Below are 16,346 nucleotides of genomic sequence, written 5' to 3' on the forward strand. Positions count from 1 at the left end.
TCTATATTAACAAATTGAAGGATTAAAACTATATGATAATCTCAATAGATGCAGAAAAAGCTTTCGACAAAATTCAACACCCATTTATGATAAAAACTCTCCAGAAAGTAGGCATAGAGGGAACCTACCTCAACATAATAAAGGCCATATATGACAAACTCACAGCCAACATCGTTCTCAATGGTGAAAAAAACGAAACCATTTCCACTAAGATCAGGAACAGGACAAGGTTGCCCACTCTCACCACTATTATTCAACATAGTTTTGGACATTTCAGCCACAGCAATCAGAGACAAGAAAGAAATAAAAGGAATCCAAATTGGAAAAGAAGTAAAACTGTCACTGTTCACAGATGACATGATACTATATAGAGAATCCTAAAGATGCTACCAGAAACTGCTAGAGTTAATCAATGAATTTGGTAAAGTAGCAGGATACAAAATTAATGCACAGAAATCTCTTGCATTCCTATACACTAACGACGAAAAATCTGAAAGAGAAATTAAGGAAACAATCTCATTCACCATTGCCACAAAAAGAATAAAATACCTAGCAATAAACCTACCTAAGGAGTCAAAAGACCTGTATGCAGAAAACCATAAGACACTGATGAAAGAAATTAAGGACGGTACAAATAGATGGAGAGATATACCATGTTCTTGGATTGGAAGAATCAATGTTGTGAAAATGACTTTACTACCCAAAGCAATCTAGAGATTCAATGCAATCCCTGTCAAACTACCAATGGAATTTTTCACAGAACTAGAACAAAAACTTGCACAATTTGTATGGAAACACAAAAGACCCCGAATAGCCAAAGCAATCTTGAGAAATGAAAACGGAGCTGGAGGAATTGGGCTCCCTGACTTCAGACTATACTACAAAGCTACAGTAATCAAGATAGTATGGTACTGGCACAAAAACAGAAATATAGATCAATGGAACAGGATAGAAAGCACAGAGATAAACCCACGCACCTATGGTCACCTTATCGTTGATAAAGGAGACAAGAATATACAATGGAGAAAAAACAGCCTCTTCAATAAGTGGTGCTGGGAAAACTAGACAGCTACATGTAAAAGTATGAAATTAGAACACTCCCTAACACCATACACAAAAATAAACTCAAAATGGATTAAAGACCTGAATGTAAGGCCAGACACTATAAAACTCTTAGAGGAAAGCATAGGCAGAACACTCTATGACATAAATCACAGCAAGATCCTTTTTGACCCACCCCCTAGAGAAATGGAAATAAAAACAAAAATAAACAAATGGGACCTAATGACACTTAAAAGCTTTTGCACAGCAAAGGAAACTATAAATAAGATGAAAAGACAACCCTCAGAATGGGAGAAAATATTTGTAAATGAAGCAACTGACAAAGGATTAATCACCAAAATATACAAGCAGCTCATGCGGCTCAATATCAAAAAAAACAAACAACCCAATCCAAAAATGGGCAGAAGATCTAAATAGATATTTCTCCAAAGAATATATATAGATTGCCAACAAACACATGAAAGGATGCTCAACATCACTAATCATTTGAGAAATGCAAGTCAAAACTACAGTGAATTATCAATCACCTCACGCCAGTCAGAATGGCCATCATCAAAACATCTACAAACAATAAATGCTGGAGAGGGTGTGGAAAAAAGGGAACACTCTTGCACTGTTGTTGGAAATGTAAATTGATACAACCACTATGGAGAACAGCATGGAGGTTAAAAAACTAAAAATAGAACTACCATATGACCCAGCAATCCCACTACTGGGCATATACCCTGTTAAAACCATAATTCAAAAAGAGACAATGTTCATTGCAGCACTATTTCCAATAGCCATGACATAGAAGCAACATAAGTGTCCACTGACAGATGAATGGATATAGAAGATGTGACACATATATACAATGGAATATTACTCAGCCAGAAAAAGAAACCAAATTGAGTTACTTGTAATGAGGTGGATGGACCTAGAGTCTGTCATACAGAGTGAAGTAAGTCAGAAAGAGGAAAACAAATACTGTATGCTAACACATATATATGGAATCTTAAAAAAAAAATGGTTCTGCTGAACCTAGGGGCAGGACAGGAATAAAGACGCAGACATAGAGAACGGATTTGAGGTCATGGGTGGGGGTGGGAAGGGGAAGCTGGGATGAAGTGAGAGTGTAGCATTGACATATATACACTACCAAATGTAAAATAGATAGCTAGTGGGAAGCAGCTGCATAGCACAGGGAGATCAGCTTGGTGCTTTGTGACCACCTGGAAGGGTGGTAAAGGGAGGATGGGAGGGAGATGCAGAGGGAGGGGATATGGGGATATATGTATACATATAGCTGATTCACTTTGTTATACAGCAGAAAATAACACAACATTTTAAAGCAATTATACTCCAATCAAGATGTTAAAAGAAAAAAAAAGACACAGTTGTCCAGTACTCACACAAGAAGAGATAAACAATCTGAATAGGCCCATATCTACTAAAGAAAGTGAATCAAACATTAATAAGCTTCTAAAAGAGCAGCAAGGTCAGATGGTTTCACCTGTAAATTCTACGAAACATTTAAGGAGGAAATTACACCAATTCTCTGCAATCTACTTTAGAAAATACAAGCAGGGGAAATACGTCCTAACACATTCTTTGAGCCCAGCATTACCCTAATACCAATGCCAGATAAAGACATTATACACATTATAGAAAAAAGAAAACTACAGGCCAATATCTCTCATGAACATTGATGTAAAATCCTCAATAAAGTATTAGCAAATCAGGAGGGGTGATGTCAGCCTCATGGCAGCATCTCCTCTCCCCTTTGATTTACATCTAACTGGACATTCATAATACAGAAAAAGTACCTCTACATAGCACACCAGGCTACCTGAGAGATCCATCCACCTTGCACCCGAATGTGGGTGGACTGGAACCTCAGAGGAGGCTGGGGACCCAGTACATTGGTGGCAGCAGGAGCAGCAGTGGGCCAGCATGCCATTCGGGCAATGGAGATGGAGGGTCAAAGTAGTGAGTGGGGGTCTCCCTGGCCATGCATGCTGGAGCTGGAAGGACCCATTGCTCTCTCTGAGGATAGGCTGCAGTGACTGAGAGGACAGAAAGGAAAAAGAAGAAGGCAAAGAGAACCTAAATGCCCATCTACAGAGGAATGGATAAAGAAGATGTAGTACATATATACAATGGGATACTACTCAGCCATAAAAAAAAAAAAAGCCATTTGCAGCAACATGGATGGACCTAGAGATTATCATACTAAGTGAAGTAAGTCAGACAAAGACAAATATCATATGATCTCACTCATATGTAGAATCTAATTTTAAAATGATATAAATGAACTTATTTACAAAACAGAAACAGACTCAGATTTCAAAAACAAACTTATGGTTACCAAAGGGGAAATGGAGGGGGGAGGGATAAATCAGGAGCTTGGGATGAATATATACACACTACTATATATAAGATAGATAACAATGGGGACCTACCATATAGCACAGGGAATTCTAGTCAGTATTCTGTGATAACCCATATGAGAAAAGAATCTGAAAAAGAATGAACATATGTATAACTGAATCACTTTGCTATACACCTGAAAGTAACACAACACTGTAAATCAACTATACTCCAATAAAATTAAAATAATAAAATAAAACAAAGAAGGCAAAGAGAACTGAAAGGATGCATTTCCTGCTGTCTGCCCCACGATTCTGGCAAGAGGACTGCCCACAAACCCGAGACACCCCACACACACATTCAAGGATCCCCATACCAGGCTGTAGGCAACCCAAAGCCTCAGGTGCCAAGCATATACCTCCCCCAGCTCTGCCATTGCCATTTTCCACCCTTTTATTTCTACCTGCCAGCTTTTTTTATTTTTTATTTTTTTTAATGTGCACACTCCCAACCTCCTTAGTGGTGAGTCAGCTTTGGGAAGAGAAATCAAAAACTTGTGCTATAGTGCCACATTCTGAAAAGAAACAAAAGGAAGTTTCCTAATTACCAACCTGTTGAACTGTTAGAATCAAAGTAAACAAAGTCTTAATAAGAAAGGTGTTCTCTACTTCAGATGCAGTGGCAAAGGCACTTTTCATCAAATACTATTGAAAAAATCATGGTATTACAGTAGCACAAAAAGAAAATGACAGTTTTACAGGAACTGAACCCAAAGATTTGGAATATTGTGATCTAGCTGATAAAGAATTCAAAACAGTTGTTATGAAGAAATTCAACAAGCTACAAGATAACTCAGAAGGGTAATACAATGATCTCAGGAATAAAGTCAATGAATAGAAGGAGTACTATACCAAAGGGATTGAAATTCTAAAAAAGAACAAAACAAATTCTGGGGCTCAAGAACTCAATAAATGAGATGAAGAATGCATTAAAAAGCATTGGAAATAGAGCAGGTCAGATGGAAGAAAGAATAAGTGAGCTCAAGGATAGCAATATAGAAGTGTTTCAGGTGGAAAAGGAGAGAGAACTAAGATTTTTTAAAAGTGAAGAAACCCCATGAGAATTTTCAGACTCCATTAGAAGAGCCAACATAAGATTAATGAGTATACCATAAGGAGAAGAGAGAGAGAAAGGAGCTGAGAGCATATTTAAAGAAATAATAGCTGAGACCTTCCTAACCTGGGGAAGGAACTGGATATACAGGTCCACGAAGCTAATAGAACACTTTATCTCAATGAAAAAGACCTTCTCCAGGACACATTAAAACTGTCAAAAGTCAGTGATAAAGAATTTTAAAAGCAGCCAGTGAAAAGGATAGCAACCTACAAAGGAACCCCTATTATGCAATCAGGAGATTTCTCAACCGGAATTCTACACACCAGGAGAGAGTGGGATGACATATTCGAAGTATTGAAAGATAAAAATTGTCAGTCAAGAATACCCTACCCAGGGTTTCCCTGGTGGCGCAGTGGTTGAGAATCTGCCTGTCAATGCAGGGGACACGGGTTCGAGCCCTGCTCTGGGAAGATCCCACATGCCGCGGAGCAACTGGGCCCGCGAGCCACAACTACTGAGCCTGCGCGTCTGGAGCCTGTGCTCCGCAACAAGAGAGACCGCGATAGTGAGAGGTCCGCGCACCGCGATGAAGAGTGGTCCCAGCTTGCCACAACTAGAGAAAGCCCTCGCACAGAAACGAAGACCCAACACAGCCATAAATAAATAAGTAAATAAATAAATAAAAATTTAAAAAAAAAAAAAAAGAATACCCTACCCAGATTGACACATACCCACTACTATATATAAAATAGATAACTAATAAGGACCTACTGTATAGCACAGGGAACTCTACTTAATTCTCTGTAATGACCTATATGGGAAAAGAATCTAAAAAAGAGTGGATATATGTATAACTGATTCACTTTGCTGTAGAGCAGAAACAATCACTACATTGTAAATCAACTATACTCCAATAAAAAAAAAAAAACATACCCTATCCAGCAAAGTTATCCTTCAGATAGAAAGGAGAAATAATAGCTTTCCCAGACAAACAAAACCTGAGGGAGTTTACCACCACTATATCTGCCTTAAAAGAAACGTTGATCAGAGCTCTTCAAGGTAAAATGAAAAGGCAAAAGTACACAAAAGTGATTAAGGTGATAGTCAGAATTGGAAAACTGTAAATTTTTTAGAATAGTATATTAAACAATTATAGCATAAAGGTTAAAAGGGGAAGAACATTTAACATAACTATAGCTACTAAAACTCGGTAACAAAAATACAGCATAAAAAGAGATAATTTGTGAAATCAAAAAATACAAAAGGGGAAGAGTAAAAGGATGGAACATATTTAGACAAATGGACATAAATTGCTATCAGCAGAAAAAGGACTATTGTATCTATGAGATGTTTTATGTAAACCTCATGGTAACCACAAAGCAAAAAGCTAGAGCAGAGACGCAAACATATAAAAGAGAGAGTGAGCAAATCACCATGGAAAATCGCCAACTTACAAAAGTAGAAACAGAAGGAAAAAGAAACAATGAAGAGACAAAATAACCAGAAGGCAAAAGATAAAATGGCGGTAGTACATCCTTACATATCAATAATCTCCCTAAGTGTAAATGGATTGAATTCACCAATCATGAGGCACAGACTGTATGGATTAAAAAAAAACAGACTCAACTGTATGCTGCTTACAGGAGACTTATTTCAGCTCTAAAGACACTCACAGGCTTAAGGTAAAAGGATGGAAAAATATATTCCAAGCAAATGGAAACCAAAAGATGGTGAAACTATACTTATATGAAACAAAATAGACTTCAAGCCAAACGTGGTATCAAAAGTCAAAGAAGGTTATTATATAATGATAAAAGAGTCCATATGTCAAGAAGATACAGCAATCATAAATACATATGCTCCCAACACCCAAGTAACCAAACATATTAAGCAAATACTAACACCTTAAGGGAGAAGTAGACAACAATACAATAATAGTAGGGAAGGTCAATATCCCACTGTCAGCAATGAATAAATTGTCCAGACAGAAAAGCAATAAGAAAATGTTGGAATTGAACCACACATGAGAATAAACCACACATGAGAATAAACACTCATATACATAACACTCTATGCAACAGCAGCAGAATACACATTCTTTTCAGGTACATGTGGAACATTCTCCTGAATAGATCATACAATAGAACACAAATCTTAGCAAATTTAAGAAAAGTGAAATCATACCAGCTACCTCTTCTGACCAAAAGGGTATGAAACTAGAAATCTACAAAAAGAAAGAAGATCTACAAATATGTGGAAACTAAACAGCACAATGGGTCAAAGAAGAAATCAAAGGGAAATGTAAAATTATCTCTGGGAATTCCCTGGTGGTCCAGTGGTTAGGACTTCGCACTTTCACTGCCAAGGGTGCGGGTTCAATCCCTGGTGGGGGAACTAAGGTCCCACAAACCATGTGGAGCAGCCAAAAGAAACAAAAAACAAAAAACTCAAAACCAAATGAAAATGGAAAATACAACCTATCGAATATGGTGGGATACAGCAAAAACAGAGAGGAAAGTTTATAGCAATAAATACATATTAAGAAATTAGAGGGCTTCCCTGGTGGTGCAGTGGTTAAGAACCCACCTGCCAACACAAGGCACACGGTTTCGAGCCCTGGTCCAGGAAGATCCCACATGCCGCGGAGCAACTAAGCCCGTGTGCCACAACTACTGAGCCTGTGCTCTAGAGCCCATGAGCCACAACTACTGAGCCCCCACGCCACACCTACTGAAGCCCATGTGCCTAGAGCCCGTGCACTGCAACAAGAGAAGCCACTGCAATGAGAAGCCTGCGCACCACAACGAAGAGTAGCCCCTGTTCACCACAACTACAGAAAGCCCGCACACAGCAACGAAGACCCAACACAGCCAAAAATTTAAAAAATAAAATAAATAAATATATATATATAAAAAGAAATTAGAGAGATCTCAAATAAATAACCTAACTTAAACGTACCAGAAAAAGAAGAACAAATCAAGCCCAAAGTTAGCAGATGGAAATAATACAGATTAGAGTGAAAGTAAACAAAATAGAAACCAGAAAAACAATACAAAGAATAAGCAAAACTAAGGGCTGGTTCTCTGAAAAGATAACGAAAATTAACAAACCTTTAGCTAGACTAAGGAAAAAAAGACAAAAAAAATTAGAAATGAAAGAGGAGATGTGACAGCTGATATTGCAGAGATACAGAGGATCATAAGACACTATTATGAACAATTATGTGCCACAAATTACATAACCTAGACAAAATAGATATATTTCTAGAAACACAAACCTACCAAGACTGAAGCAGGAAGAAACGGAAAATCTGAACAGACCAATAGTAAGTAAAGAGATTGAATCAGTAATCAACAAACTCCCAACACAGAAAACTCCAGGACCAAACGGCCTCTGGAGATTGCTACCAAACATTTAAAGAAGAATTAACACTAATCTTCCTCAAAATTCCAAAATATCAAGGAATAGAAACACTTCCAAACTCATTCTACAAAATCAGCATAACCTTGATAGCAAAACCAGATAAGGATAACGAAAGAAAAGATCAATAATTCTGATTAAAAAGAAAAAAAGCCCTTAACAGATTGGGTATAGAAGGAACTTAATTAAGGCCATATATGACAAACCCACAGCTAATATTATTATACCCAATGGAGAAAAATTGAAAGCGTTTCCTCTAAGATCAGGAACAAGACAAGGATGCCCATTCTCACCACTTCTATTCAATATAGTAATGGAATTACTATACTAGCTAGAGCAATTAAGCAAAACAAAGTAATGAAAGGCATCCAAATCAGAAAGGAAGAAGTAAAATTGTCATCATTTGCTGATGATATGAATTTACATATAGAAAATCCCAAAGAGTCAGTCAAAAAATTGCTGATATTAACAATTTCAGTAAAGTGACAATACAAAATCAACATACAAAAATCAGTTGCATTCCTTTACACTTATGATGAAACATCTGAAAAAGAAAGAAAACTATCTCATTTACAATAACATCAAAAACAATAAAACACTTAGGAATAAAGTTAACCAAGGAAGACGTGTACAATGAAAAACTACAAGACTTTGCAAAAAGAAATTGAAAAAGAAACAAATAGAAAGACATCCCATGTTCATGGATTGGAAGAATATTGTTAAAATGGCCATAACACCCAAATACATCTACAGATTTAGTGCAATCCCCATCAAAATATCAATGATATTCTTTACAGAAATAGAAGAAATCATCCTAGAATTTATGTAAGACCACACAAGACCCTAAATAGCCAAGCAATAATGAAAATAAAGGAAAAAAGCCAGAAGTATCATGCTTCCAGGTTTCAAACTATACTACAAAGCCATAGTAATAAAAGCAGTATGCTACTGGCACAAAAATAGACACATCAACCAATGGAACAGAATAGAGAGCCCAGAATTAAACCTCAGCATATATGGTCAAGTAGTATTCCACAAGGGAGCCAAGAGCACCAAATGTGGAAAGGATAGTCTTTTCAACAAATGGTGCTGAGAAAACTGGAGAAACACATGTAGAGCAATGAAATTAGTCCCTTATCTCACATCACTCAAAAACAAACAAACAAATTTGAGGGACTTCCCTGGCAGTCCAATGGTTAAGACTCCGCACTTCTGGGACTTCCCTGGTGGTCCAATGGGTAAGACTTCATGCTTCCAGTGCAGGGGGCCTGAGATATATATATCTCAGTAAATCAAATCCAATATTTATCCCAGGTATGCAAGGCTCGTTTAACATTTGAAAATCAATTAATGAAGTCAAAGTTAGGCCATTATGCTGTACACCTTCAACTTACATAGTGCTGTATGTAAACTATATCTTAATAAAACTGAAAGAAAAAATCAATTAATGTCACATCAACAGGCTAGGGAATTCCTTGGCAGTTCAGTAGTTAGGACTCGTGCTTCCACTGCAGGGGGCACGGATTTAATCCCTGGTCAGGGAACTAAGAACCTGCAAGCTGTGCCTCACGCCCAAAAAAACAAAAAACAAACAAAAAAGGCTAAAGAAGAAAAATCACATGATACTATCAACAGATGCAGAAAAAGCACTTGACAAAATCCAACACCCAGTAAACTAGGAATAGAGAGGAATTTCCTCAGCTTGATAAAGAATATCTACAAAAACCTACAGCTAACATACTTAACAGTGCAAAATCAAAGCTTTCCTACTAAGACCAGGTACAAGACAAAGATATCTCCTCCCACGACTCCTTTCAACATTACACTGGAAGTTCCAGCTAATGCAACAAGACAAGAAAAAAATAAAACTGTCTTTGTTCACAGATGACATGATCATCTATGAAGAAAATCCAAAAGAATTGACAAAAAACAAAAAACAAAAAAAACAACTCCTGGAACTAATAATTGATTATAACAAGTTTGAAGGTTGAAGGTTAACATACAAAAGTCAACCACTTTTTTATTTACCAGCAATGAGAAAGTGAGACTTGAAATTAAAAACACAACACCATTTACATTAGGACCTCAAAAAAAAATTAGGTGTAAATCTAACAAAATATGCATACAATCTATATGAGGATCTGATGAATGAAATCAAGGATCTAAATAAATGGAGAGTTATTCCATGTTCATGGATAGGAAGACTTAATATTTTCAAGATTTCAGTTCTTCCTAAATTGATCTACACATTCAATGTAATCCCAGTCGAAATTCCACCAAGTGTACTATAGAATGTGTAGCATGTAACAGCTATAGAATTAGCATTCTACAGTTGCTGAATATGTTCTATAAACATCAATTAGTTGTGATTTTCAAATCTATATTCATACATGTGTGTGTGTGTACGTGTGTGTGTGTGTGTGGCTTTTGATCAAGTCTATCAATTACTGAATGAGTAGTAAAATCTCCAACAGTAATTGTGGATTTGCCCATTTCTGTCATTTTTTGCTTCATACATTTTGAAGGTACATTAGGTGCATACACATTTAGGATTACATTTTGATGACATTGATCCTTTTATCAATGTGAAATGTCCTTTTATACCTTATATTAACACAGCCACACTACTTTTCTTATGCTTGTTTACATGGTACATCTTTTTCTATCCTTTTACTTCTAGCCCATCTGTGTCTTTATATTTAAAGCATGACTCTTGTATAAAGCCTCTACTTGGGTCTTGCTTTTTATCTGTTCCAACAGCCTCTTTTAATTGGAATGTTTAAGCCCATTGATGTTCAATATAATTATTGAAATATTTGTATTTAAACTTTCCATCTTGCTCTTTCTTCTCTATTCCATCTCTTCTTGTGCCTTTCTCATTCCTTTTCTGCCTTCGTTTGGATTATTTTTTAGCATTCAATCTCCTATTTTAGCTTTTTGCTTATACCTGTTTTCAGTGGTAACTCCTATGATTTATAATACATCATCCTTACATTGAACCAGTCTGTATATTTATTATACCACTTCATTTATAATATACTAAACACTAAAATTCCATTTATTCCTCATCTAATCCTTTGTACTATTGTCATGTATTTTACTTTTACATCTTATAAACCCAACTAAACACTTTTTGCTTTAAACAGAATTATTTTAAAGAAATTAAAAATTTTAAAGCATTTTATATTTATCTAATCTTACCATTTCCAACATGCTTCATTCTTTCCAGGTCTGTACTTTCTCAAAGACCAACAAGTGTCACTAGATTGTGATTTTTATATGGTACATTTTCCAATATTTTAAATTTCTTGTTAGTAAAAATGTAAAATTAATTGTGGATTCACATTGGTAGCATAAGAAGGATAATTAAGAATGAGAATAAAAAAATAAAAAATTAAAAATAATTTTAAAAAAAAGAATGAGAATAATAGAATGAACTGGCCTGGACAAAGTAGACTGGACTAAGGTGCCAGTTCATAATGCAAAATCTTTTATAAGAACTTTAATATAAAAAAATTTACAGAATTTACGGTATAAGTTGTATTTTTTCGTGTCCATTGCCTGAGAAAAGACACATGTAAGGATGTAAAGACCCCCTGCACTAGCAAAGGTACACCAGAGGTACAACCTGTAGTAGAACTACCCTACCTGGCATTTAAAAATCTGTGTGCAATTTAGATCATCACATGGAGGGGGGGCAGTTTTTCATTTCCTGTGGTAAAATGTACAGCTCTGAGATCCAATGCAGAATTGTCCTAGCCAAAAATGCTCATAGCACCCAGACTGGAGGCACTAAAACTATCTGGCTATACTTTGGGGCATTACTTATTTTTACTTGTTTGAGAGAATAAGAAACATTCATGTCTAACAACAGAATACTTGATTCCCCCCCTCATTTCTAATCTAATTGTCTCCCATTATGATAAATGACACCATCATCCACACAACTGTTCCAACTAGACATATTTCCTTCTGTCCCCCCAACATACAACCCATCATTAAATTATTTGATGCCACCTTTAAAATATATCCCTAGTCTGCCAACCTCTCTTCTATCACTGTCACACTAGTTCAAAGGAGCATCACCTCTAGTCTAGACAGCAACCTCTTAACTCCCTGGAAACCATTCTCCACACAGCAGCCAGTCATCTTTTAAAAGCAAAACTCAAAAATTTTTTCTTCCCTGTTTTAAAATCTCCAAAGGTGTCTCATTGCACTTAGGAATTCAGACCCCTTGTGTTAGTTCACAAAATCATACGTGATGTGCCTCCTGCCTGCCTCTCTTCTCATCTCATGGCACTCTGCTCCTCAGCCACTGTACTGCCACCTCACTGCCTTACCTTCCATTCCTCAAACTTGCCAAGTTCATTCATGACTCAGGGACTTTGAACTACTGTTCTCTGCTAGATCTAGATCACATGGGTGGCTCCTTTTCTTTTGGAGCTCTGGCCCTGCTGAACCAATTCAGAATCTCCAGAAGTAGGACTAAGGTGTTTACCTTAAAAATAAGTAAACTAAAAAACTTAGATACACTAAAGTTTGTGAACCAGTGAGCTAAACTTTGTTTTCCTCATGTCTCTAAGCAAGTTACAGATTTGTTAATGAGCCTGGAAATAAAAAGTATCTGAGGATCCAATTCAATAATTTTTCTTGTTTCCCTTAGAAAACTTTCACATTCAGTGCATGTAGTAGTTAGATACAGCCATACTGCTGCAACAGACACCCAACAATAATAAAGAGACTTAAAGAGAAGAGGTGTAACATTTAGTGATTACATTCTGTGGAGAGTTCCAGTAGGAATTATACAACATGACAAAGTGGGAGTTATTCCTGGAATGCAAGGATGGTTCAACACATGAAAATCAATCATTCTAATATACCACATTAACAGAGTGAAGGGCAAAAACCACATGATCATACTAATTGATGCAGAAAAGCATTTGATAAGACTCAACACCCTTTCCTGACACACCCCCCCAAGAAAAAATCAACAAACCAGGGATAGAAGGAAACTACCTCAGCATAATAAAGACCATATATGAAAATCCCACTGCTAACATTTTACTTCAATGGTAAAAGATGCAAAGCTTTTCCTCTAAGATCAGGAACAAGGATGCCCACTCTTGCCACTTCTATTCTACATGGTTTTTGAAGTCCTAGTCATAGCAATTAGGAAAGAAAAAGAATTAAAAATCACTGAAATTGGAAAGAAGAAAAATTATGTTTGCAGATATTATCTTTCATGTTGAAAATCCAAGATTCCATACACATACACACAAACCCTTATTTTAATATAAAGCAAAATAAAAGAAGAAATCTAAAGAGAGAAATAGACAGCGATATAACAATAGTAGGGGCCTTCAATATCCCATTTTCATCAATCATCCAGACAGAAAACCAATACAGACACATTGGACTTAATAAGGCCAAATGCTTAATATCTAGAATATCAAAAGAACTCCTACAACTCAACACCAAAAAAATCAAATAATCCAATTCAAAAATGGGCAAAAGACTTGAATAGTCATTTTTCCAAAGATGATATACAAATGACCAACAAGCATGTGAAAAGATGCTCAATATCACTAACCAGAGAAATGCAATTCAAAACCACAATGAGATATTACCTCATATCCATTAGGATGGTTAGTATTAAAAAAAAAAAAAAAAGGAAGGAAGGGAGGGAGGGAGGAAATAAGTAATGATGAAGATGTGGAGAAATTGGAACCCTTGTGCACTGTTGGTAGGATTGTAAAATGGTGCGACTGCTGTGGAAAACAGTATAGAAGTTCCACAAAAGATTTAAACTAGAACTGCCATAGGATCCAGCAATAGCACTTCTGGGTATGTAACCTAAAGAACTGAAAGGATCTCAAAGAGATACTTGCACACGTATGTTCACAGCAGCACTGTTCACAATAGCCAAATGTCCACTGACAGATAAATGGATAAGCAAAATAAAATGTGATATATACTTACAATGGAATATTATTCAGCCTTTAAGAGGAATGAATTCCTGTCACATTCTGCAACAAGGGTGAAGCTTGAGGACATTATGCTAAGTGAAACAAGCAAATCACAAAAAAAGATAAATACTGTGTGATTTCATTTATATGAAGTACCTAAAATAATCAAATTCATAGACACAAAGTAAGATAGTGGTTACCAGGGGCTGGAATGTGAGTATGTTTTCAAGTCTATTTGTAGGAGTGGAATTGCTGAGTCATATGTTAACTCTATGTTTAACTTTTTGAGGAACAGCCAAACTGTGTTCCACAGCTGCTGCACCATGTTACATTCCCACCAATGTACAAGGGTTCCTATTCATCTACATGCTCTTCAACACATGTCCATTTTTATTAAAGTAATCCTTGAGGGTGTGAAGTGATAACTTACTGTGGTTTTGAGTTGTATTTCCCTAATGACTAATGAGGTTGAGCATTTTTTCATGTGCTCATTAGCCATTTGTATATACGTTTTGGAGAAAGGTTTATTCAAATACTTTGCTCATTTGTAAATTGTGTTGTCTTTCTATTCTTAAGTTGTAAGAGTTCTTTATATATTCTGGATACAAGTCCCGTTATATTTTAAAGTTAAGGGAATGTCTGTTGATACAATTATTGTGGCTTTCTAGACTACACTTCATTAACTTCCAAAATATTTTCAAGTTAACAGTATTTTTTGATTAAGTACATCAAATATCACCTTAAACATAATTGCATAGAAGTTTCACAATTTAAAGCAACCACTGCATTTTGAAACAAATGAATTCCGAGCTGAGGAGAGGCAGGTATGGGGATCCATAAGTTAAAAGAAATTCAGAGATATATGCAACATATGGACCTTATTTGAAACCTGACTTGAACTGGAAAATTAATTATGAGACAATTTTAAATGCTAACTGAATAATTACTAATAAATTGTTAACATTTAAGTGTGATAATAGTATTGTGGTTATCTTTAAGAGCTTTATCTTTCAGACATACATAACTGACATATTTACAAATGAAACTATTTGCTACCTGGGATTTGCTTCAAAATAAATCAGGGTTGGGAAGATGGGTGGCATATAGATAAATCAAGATCGGCCATGAATTGATTATGTTGAAGTAAGTTCATCATACTATTTTGTATATTCTGAAATTTAGCATTAAAAATAAAATAAACACTACACCAATGTCCACTATGTATTAAGAGCACAGGTGGCTGGCAGCAACTAAACAGTATCAACTAAAGTTTTACAAACTTAAGAAATCAATTTCTCAAAGCAAAAGAGCTCTGAGAAAATTAATAATGAGACTGACATATCTGTACAATTATATATAAAACGTTTTAAGTATTACCACCAGTCACAGGCTAACTGGGTAGTTATATCGATCACCGTACACACAATAGCACAAAGCAACAGCCATCAGCATCACTCTTTACCTACACAGTTCACCTCCTCACCAGAGTTCACTACGGGACTGGAACTCCCACTGGAAGGGTGTAACAACTACCCTCACTGGTTACAGAAAATACTGCATTCAAGTAAGTATAAGTACATTGCAAGTAATTTTACAGCAATCCCTCAGGCCACCTTATGTTGGGTTGGCCAAAACGTTCATTGGGGATTTTCCATTACATCGTATGGGAAACCCAAACGAACTTTTTGGCCAACCCAATACTTACCCAAATTGCACATCCCACAGACAGGTGAATTAGGATAGCTAGATATATATAACTTGCACACTTAAGATACATATCCACCAGAATGACAGTAATAATAATAAACATTCACAAGGATTTAGAGAAGCTGCAACCCTTATGCATTGTGATAGGAATATTTTTAAATGGTACAGCCACTTTGGAAAACAGTTTGGCAGTTTAGAAAGTCAAACAAAATTTCCAAACAACCCGACAATTACACTCCTAGGAATCTACCTAAAAGAAATTAAAATATATGTCCACACAATGACAAATATGGGGAATGTTCACAGCATTACTATTCATAACCAAAAATGTAAACAATCCAAATGTCCGACTGGTGAATGAATAAACAAAATGTAGTATATCCATACAATGGAATACTATATAGCAACTAAAAGAACTAAAGTACAGGTATATGCTATAATACAGATGAACCTCAAAAACATTATGCCAAGGGAAAGAAGCCAGATACAAAAGACTCCAAATTGTATGGTTCTATTCACATGTAATTTCTAGACAGGGAAAATTTATAGGAACAGATTAGTGTGGCTGCCTAGGGCTTGGGGTAGGAACAGGAACTAACTGCAAAGGACCATGAGGGGAACTTTTACGGGCTGATGGAAATTCTCTAAAACTGGATTGTGATGGTGGTTTTGCAACTCCATGAATTTACTAAAACCACTGAATTATACACTTACAATGGGTGGATT

Source organism: Eschrichtius robustus, chromosome 6 (assembly GCF_028021215.1).
Source record: "Eschrichtius robustus isolate mEscRob2 chromosome 6, mEscRob2.pri, whole genome shotgun sequence".
In the NCBI taxonomy this organism is placed as follows: domain Eukaryota; kingdom Metazoa; phylum Chordata; class Mammalia; order Artiodactyla; family Eschrichtiidae; genus Eschrichtius; species Eschrichtius robustus.